Source organism: Triplophysa dalaica, chromosome 20 (assembly GCF_015846415.1).
Source record: "Triplophysa dalaica isolate WHDGS20190420 chromosome 20, ASM1584641v1, whole genome shotgun sequence".
NCBI lineage: Eukaryota > Metazoa > Chordata > Actinopteri > Cypriniformes > Nemacheilidae > Triplophysa > Triplophysa dalaica.
In genome coordinates this window covers 11654546-11663172 of record NC_079561.1, presented here as the reverse complement: position 1 = coordinate 11663172, position 8627 = coordinate 11654546, and positions in this window count along the sequence as shown.

Below are 8627 nucleotides of genomic sequence, written 5' to 3'. Positions count from 1 at the left end.
CTAACCCATCATATGCCATTTTTTTCAACAGGGTGAGCTCGAGCAAATAGACATATGTTTTTTAAGTTTTGTTTTTCGAGTAATATATAAAAAACGATTTTGCTTAAACACCAACTCCTGTTAACATAATATAAGTCCTGTTAATACCACACTATCCCAGATAAAGGGACTAGTGGCTATTAACTTCTTTCTATCCTGGTTATCACTAACTCCTTCCTTTCAGTTAGCCTACTATTCACTGTAAAAAGGAAATGTTTTGAAATTATCTCTCGCAGCTAAAAAAAAAAGCAGAACTCAGCCCATCTGCGTTGACAGACCTTGAAGCAGTAATGTATACTGTACGTGTGATTTACACAGTGTTCACAAACCACACTTTAAAATATCATTCTTTTAAGCTTCTTGATGGGTAATTACAGTAACATTTAGAACTGCTTTTAATTAATATATTTATTTTATTATTTAACTTGATCTGATGATAATCCAGAATTAAAATAATATCTGTATTTCATGTTTAAGGTATTTTTCTGCTTTGAACAAGAAGGTGGGGGAAATTGTGTTTACTGTTTCCCATTACAGTTTGAGGGAGGATACTTCAGACTTCCTTAGATTATATCTTTTATTTGATTATCTAGCGTATGTGACCCCTCTGAGACACATGTGCGTGCTATTTTTGATCAAAGCAGCAGGGGGCTGCACAGTGATGTGGTTAATTTACTTTCATTACAAAAAGAGCCAGACAGTCTTCTAATCTAATCACAGGGCAACGGTCATTTGTCATCTAAAGCACAGATGTCTCAGTCATTCCCTCTATTTGAAATACTGGAGACAATGTCTAGCTCTCATTTCATTTACTATATAGAACAAAACTGGAAAACAGAGAGAAAATATAAATATTTTTATTTATTTCATTTTTAAAGTGAAAGTCAAATCTCCCTCCCTTTTGAGGCAATGGCTTTTATTTGCCCATAAGTGCTACTGTACACACTGTGACGCCTTTAAAAATAGACATATAGGAATAAAGTATTTTACTCAAAAAATATAAATTCATTAATTACACAAGCTTCGCAAACTGTCAATGGTGCATGGGACTTTCTTTATAGACATGGTGCAAACAAGCATTCAGCTGATATTTGGAACATGATATCTTCTGTTCTTGCAGTTGGGTCTGAGGGTAACACAGGAGTGGATTTTTAAACCTCTCCCGTCCCACTCCCACTACAAAAATCCTGTCCCATCCCAATCCAAAATAAAGACTGGGGGAAAATCCCATCCCAATCCCGGATTAACATCTCCCATTCCCTCCGACTCCCCTGTTGTGTTTATTTAACGTTATTCACCTGCTCTTGCTGTCTGCATGTCTTTATGTGATGCGACTTTGGTGCGAGAAGCAGCCCGCAAAAAGGGTTGAAATGAAGCATGTTTGGCGCTTAATAAAGATATTAGAGGATATGGTAGTAAGGTCATCAACATAAATGTCCCTGAGTGCATGTGATGTGTAAAGCTCTGCTACTGTATGTAGGTGGGCTGCTCAATTTAAACAATATGAAATTGCTCGCTCGTCTGAATAGAACGAAGCCAAGGTCCAGATCCGGATGTGGTGCATTATTGCCACCAACTGTTACGGTTGTGGAGCGCGTCATTCACTTAACCAGCCACACCAAAGCAAATAGGAGAGCATACAGAGATAGGGCAACAAGAACTGAGTTTAACAAAATTAAAACATATAGTTTATATATATAAATTGTATATTAGTTTATATAGATGGGAATCATATTGTTGTTACAATTCCCGGTCCAGCCCACTCCCGCTGGCAATTTTTCCTGTCCTGTCCCAGTTACATTAATAGTGATTGTGTCCCACATGATTCCTGTGACCCACCAGAATCCCAACAAAATGGGAGCCTCTAGTCTGTACTGTAGGTCCCACAAGTCTACTTCAAATGTCAAGTGTATGAAATTTAGTAGTGAGGTTTTGAATTGCAACAAACAGCACCCTCACATTTGAGCTCTTTTAGCAGGAGATAATGTTTTTACGAAAAGCACTCTGTAGAGCAATTTGTCCATTTGGGCTACTGTAGAAACAACATATCAAATTCCATTCAAGGGGACCCGCGGCATAAGTAGATGGAATTAGCTCACTGTAAGGTAATAAAAACATAATGCTTCAGTCTGTAAGATTTGTATACACCTCTGAAGACATTACGTTATGTACATTATACTGAATTTCTGTCAATAGATTCTCTAAAAAAGTACACTAGATTTTTTACTCTCCTGGGAAACTGGGAGATTGTGTGGTGTCACTTGTATGCTTTGTTTCATGAGAAGACTAGGTAAATTAGATTTCAATACGTTATATTCGGCCTTTGGCTAAACTAGTGAAAATTAGCTCTAGGATAAGCCCAGTATTTTCTGTCTTTGGCCTTTATGCTCTGGACAAAAAAAATTGGTAAGGAGAACTTATCCATTCTGGAACAATAGAGGGATCTGAGCAGATGTGCCGTTAAACCTCAAGAGTCTTGAAATAAGATAATCATATAATGGCAGTCTGTGTGTGTTATTTTGAACAGCAATCTGAAAATCTCGCACGGCTGCTCTCAAGGGCCCAACAACAATCTGCTATAATGCTTTCAACAAAATTATTTTAACGCCAAATGTATCATGGCAGAACAACCTCGGAATAAACAATATAAAATAACTCTCGTGTCACATATCTGCTCCCTGCCACCAGAGGTCGCCACACACCTTACGGACCGTTTCATCCTGGACCCCCTCTGATTAAACCATCACATGTTACCAATGGGCTCTCACTATACCCTTGGTTTTTCGAGTCTGACGTCACGCAACAGTGTTTTTTGGCCAGATTAACAATCATAGGTAGTTCAGATGTTTAGAGTTAGGTTAGGGTAAAGGTTTCAACTTGAAAAACCAAGGATTTAGTCGAAACCAACAAGCCACGCCCTAGGATCTGACTCGAAACAACAAGGATTTAGTGAGAGCTGTTACCAATCACCCAGACACCATATTAGCCACGCTCACTCCATTTACACACTGCTCAGAATTGCTTGTCTAGTGCTTTATTTGAAGAGTTTATCCTTGCCTTGTTTGCTGGCTATTAACTCTTGCTTGTTTGACCACTCCGTCTGTAAATAAAGCTGCATTTGGATCCGACCCTGCCTTCCCGACCCATATGTTATTTCATAAAACTCAAAGAACAAAACATTTTCTTTACTGTTTCCTCAATTCCTCAGGCCAACAAACAACTAAAACATACTCTAGAAGTCATCCTGCAGTGGTTATTCACAAGATGGCAGTATTCAGCTATGAAGATGTATATTTTAATGTGTATTTAAAGTTTAATTCAATGTCGAGACCCTGACATTTTAAAAAGGTACAATTGAACAATTCCACAATCAAACGTTAAACAACTTTCACAAAATATTAAACAAAAAATGTAAACGAGAGCACGTTTGAACCAGTCTTTGGCTGAAAACAGCAGATACTTTTTAAACGGGTTAAACTCTTGGGATTCATGTTTCTTGTTAACTGCGATCAACAGCAAACATGTTGCCATGGTAACGACTATGTTACAACTGTCAATCATCAGTGGTGCTTTGAAAAAAGCATGAGTATTACTGTTGTGCTGGAAATATTTTGTCCCGCAGTTTTTGTCATAGGCCCCTAAGGGCCTATGACCCCTGAGGGCTCAAATCGACGGGCCTATACGGGAATGTTGTGCTATGACTTATATAAGCGATCAGGCGGGGGGGGTTCGATAGGGGGGCAAAAAACCACCCCGAAAATCCCATTTCCTTAACATTGCGCCAAACTTTGACGTGTCGTAACTCCGAGCGAGAATTTCATAGAAACATGCGGGTTACCACATTTGAACAGCCTATCGGCCTCTGTAAGAAAACACATCACAATGGGGTGTAAGTTGTACCCCTGGGGCGCAAGAGCCCTCAAAATGCCCTATTGACTTAACATGGGGAGGAAACATGCCCATATAAGGCATCATAACTGTCCTGAGATGAATAACTTCGCAGTACAACAGTTAGAGACAAGGGGGTGGGCTCATTTGACTCGGACAACCAATCAGTATCACATGGTGATCATGACGCTATGATGCCACGCCCATAGGCAACCATTTACAGTAACCTAGCAACCATTCCAATTGACTCCCATTGTAAAAGAACCAGGTGGATATCTTTGCAGCACAGTGTCGGAGAGAAGGGGGTGGCTTATTTGACTCAGGCAACCAATCCGTATCCCAGGAACTTCATTACATTACAAAACCACGCCCATAGCAACCAAACAGGTTAGCCTAGCAACCGTTTAGCAATACCTTTATCTAAGCCTCAGAACTTCTTAGAGAGATAGGGGTTGGATCGTTTCACTCATAGCCTAGAGAATCATCAATTAGAACATGCTAAGCCACGCCCCTAGCAACCAAACAGGTTAGCCTAGCAACCATTTAGCATTACCTCTATCTCTGCATCCAAACATCATAGAGACATGGGGGTTGGTAAGATTCATTCTTAGCTAAGTGTCATCACCCTAAAGCCCAGTTCTGCGGTTTGCCACGAAGCACCACTCACATTTTCTTCAGAAAATGTAAATTTCTAGTTACATGAAACTTAGCAGTGTGTACCATTGATTATTTATTAAGAAAATAAAGGCTTACAATCTTTTTCAGCTTAATTCAGCTTCTGAAGAAAATATTTATTAATTGAATTGTTTTGTTATTATTTCTGCCATAGGATTTGTGATATTTCTGCAAAACAAGGCAAAACATTTTTGTGCAGTGCACTTGTAACCCGTTTTAATTATTATATGTGATTAAATGAATTCTGAAGCTTTCCTGTGGCTCAGTGGTTAGAGAATGGCGTTAGCAACACTAGATCCCATTGCACCTACTTGAAAACAAACGTATAGTATAATGCAATGTTAGTCGCTTTGGATAAAATCTTACAGTAAAGCTTACTGATAATTTGTCAGGTGTTTCATTAGTAAGGGATAGGAGCTGAAGGGGCTTATTTTGCTTTAAAAGCCGGCTGCTTGCACATTATCCTGCTTATTACACAGCTACTTGCCACATGAAGAAAAAGCTGGACATGAAATGTGAATTTTCATGTTGCACCTACTTGAAAACAAACGTATAGTATAATGCAATGTTAGTCGCTTTGGATAAAATCTTACAGTAAAGCTTACTGATAATTTGTCAGGTGTTTCATTAGTAAGGGATAGGAGCTGAAGGGGCTTATTTTGCTTTAAAAGCCGGCTGCTTGCACATTATCCTGCTTATTACACAGCTACTTGCCACATGAAGAAAAAGCTGGACATGAAATGTGAATTTTAAATATTTTATTAGCAAATTTTACCGAATGCAGAACTTCCGCGAGGAAAAGGAAAAGTTTACTTTTGTTTATAAGGTAAGAAACAACGTTCAAATGTCACAAACATTTGGTTTAATCAATTGTTATCATGTCATATGTTTTTAAAAGACATATTTACATTTATTTGTCAAAAAAACATCTCAAAATGATTTGCTGCATCTGGGTTACCTTGTGTTATTAGTTTTGATAGGTTGTTATCTGGTAATAACAAACCTGCAAATGTTGCAACTAGCGCTGCAACAAACTGTTATTTTGATAATCGATTAATCTATCGATTATAAGAACGATTATCTGGCAAATTAATCAGTAGTTCTTAATCGATTATTAAATATTGAGTTTGTTCTATTTTAACTAATAAATAAAACAAGGACATTATTTCAGCTTTTGAAAAAAGCTTTTTAGTGAACTTTGAGACAGTTGAATGGAGAAATTTCCTTCAGGTTTCTGTCTTCTATCAATAGTCATCAATAGTCAAACTGCTAGTCAACTGTGTTTTAAATAAGGCAGGGCATTGACCCATTTGACAGTTTGATTTCTAAGTTTGCAATTGTTTTCCATAATTCAGCTTGATTCGATATAAATTTATTTGAATATATAAAGAAGGTTCTTAAGAGTAAATTCTGATTAAAAATGTATAGCTTGAATGCACTGTAAGTCGCTTTGGATAGAATTGTCTGCTCAATGCATAAATGTAAATGTTAGTAAGGAAAAACTCAACTAATGATGTAAAAACTATAACCAAGTAAGTACATCACCATTCCATTAAACATTAAGGTTATACAACTTATTTGTGTACAACTGCATATGCTGTACATTTTAAAACAATGCTTTTCTAACAATGATTCTAAAGACATGATTTATTTAAGATAAACATAGGCTACCCCAGCTGGAAAAAAACAACAGAAGCCCATGAAAGAAATTTGAATGGTTTCCATTGATATACTATTATAAACCATAAACTTCTTTCATTAAAACCGTTACAAAACTCCTTTTTATAGTTTGTTTTGGGCATTATACCCACCAATAGAATTCATAACGTACCAATAGACATTAGACCATTATAGTTTCCATTAAAACCAATTCAGTTACCATAATCCATTACAATTTCTATGGTATTCTATTGTTTAATCAGCCGGGACGTTTAATCCTTTTATGCAAGTATGGAGAATTTTGAATGATACACTTCAGCTTCTAAGATAAACTGTTTTTACGGGGGGGTCAAGAAAGAGTTTGCAGTATATTTCCTCCTCTCTCACCGCAAAACTGACTGCACTGCAAATTCACTGCAAATTCACAGTAAGGATGCACTCCTGTGACATTATATTACACACGTGCCTTTCAATAAACCGACTAAAAGTAGGTTAATGTGTTTATATGCCTGGCGAAATAGGCGTAAGATGCAAAAATCTCTCTATTGCAATCATCACAGACTAGGCTGTGTCCGAAATAGCTCCCTATACCCTAATATAGTGCACTATTTGAGGGGACATCCATTTTAAGTGGTGTCCGAATACATAGTGGATATTACGGAGTACACTCATTCAATCCCATGATGGATCATAATAACCATTGTACAACTGATGTACACTCAAGGCTAGCTGCCTGCTAGACATTTATCGTGAGGCTCGCGCTGAATGAATTCCCACAACTTAACAGAAGATGGCCCATGCAGAGCTTGCAGAGTGTCCAAATTTCCTCACGCGTTTTCACCCGCTTAAAGTGGACTATATTAGTGAACTAATGTACGGAATATTGAATCAGTGTATAGGCCGCGCTTTCGGGCACAGCCCTGGTTCAGCTTGCATTGATTCTTGAAGTGAAGATGCGCTAAAGTGCCCCACAGGTTAAACCACGTTAATGCAGGCCGTTGACATACATCATGTGAAATAAAACGACTACTCAACAAGAAAATTATTTGTCGACAACGTTATCGATATGTCTACTAAGGGTTACAGTCCTAGTTGCGACTGGCCAATCAAAATCAAGCATTCCAACGAGCCGTGTCATAAAATATGATAAATAAAGACATATTTTATTTCATTCTAGATTTTAGTAAAGTAACACATGTATGTAATAACTGGGCTGGACGATATGGCCAAAATTGATATTGAAATATATATATATATATATTTATGCATTTCGGTCAATACAATATAGACATTAAATACAAAAAGTAAAATGTAATCTAGAAGTTGGAAAACCCCTCTGATATTAACAAAAAAATGCTGATCAAAATCATTCTCGATGCCAGCAGTGTGCAAAGCTACTTATGATTATCAGAATAAAATATTTTTGTATAGGACTTTGCCCTTACCTTGTGTTTGTTTCAAATATTAGAATCATGTTTACCAATAAAATTTAGATTAATTTTCTTAATGTGCTTCAAAGCATATTTCCATAACACCAAATGTGCTTTAAAGCACATTGGCATATTTCAAAGCTCTAAACGGGCACAGACCTCCCATTTCTTGACACTTTTTTCTTTTGACATATTCTTCTAAATTAATCATTTTCAATTATTAACGTCCACTGAATGTTATGTTTCATTGTATTTCCAGTTTTTTTTTGTCAAAACTTTATATAATATCTACCATGCTCTCCTGCAAGCTTGCATTAAGAACCGTATTCATTCGTTTCAGTGTCTTTCAAACGCCCTACAGTGTACTTCAGTTAGCTATAAAAAATACTAAATGTGCCATTCTGTCCTCGAAATTGACATTGAGAACTGTTAAAAATTGTTTGTGTGTAGTTTCCGAAAGCAAGCATTAGTAAGTTGCAGGTCCATTTTTGTATATAAATACACTGACAAAAATGATAAATATTCAACGTAGCCCATGTCTACACTTGACGTTCTTTTTCTGTTTTACATTGCAATCATACGGAGTCAACTGTGTTTTCAAAAACGTCCTGAGCTTTTTTAAACGCCAGCCGTGGCGTCTTTTTCTGCAGCTCATGGTGTCTTTTGAGGTTGAAAAAAGTTCAACTTTTCTGAAGAAAAATAAACGTCCACGTCAAGCTCCTTCCCCCCCAAGCTAACCAATGTTGGAGACCTGTTGTTTCCACAACAACATGCAAGGAATGTGATTGGTCGAGAAGGCTCGAGCTCAAAAAATAAAATGGCGGCCGAATCGTATAGTTTTGTATAAATGCAAGTTTCATTGTCACTTTCAACAACTTCTGATTGCATGTCTAGTGCTCAGGACTGTTTTGAAAACACGGTTTACTTGGTGTATTT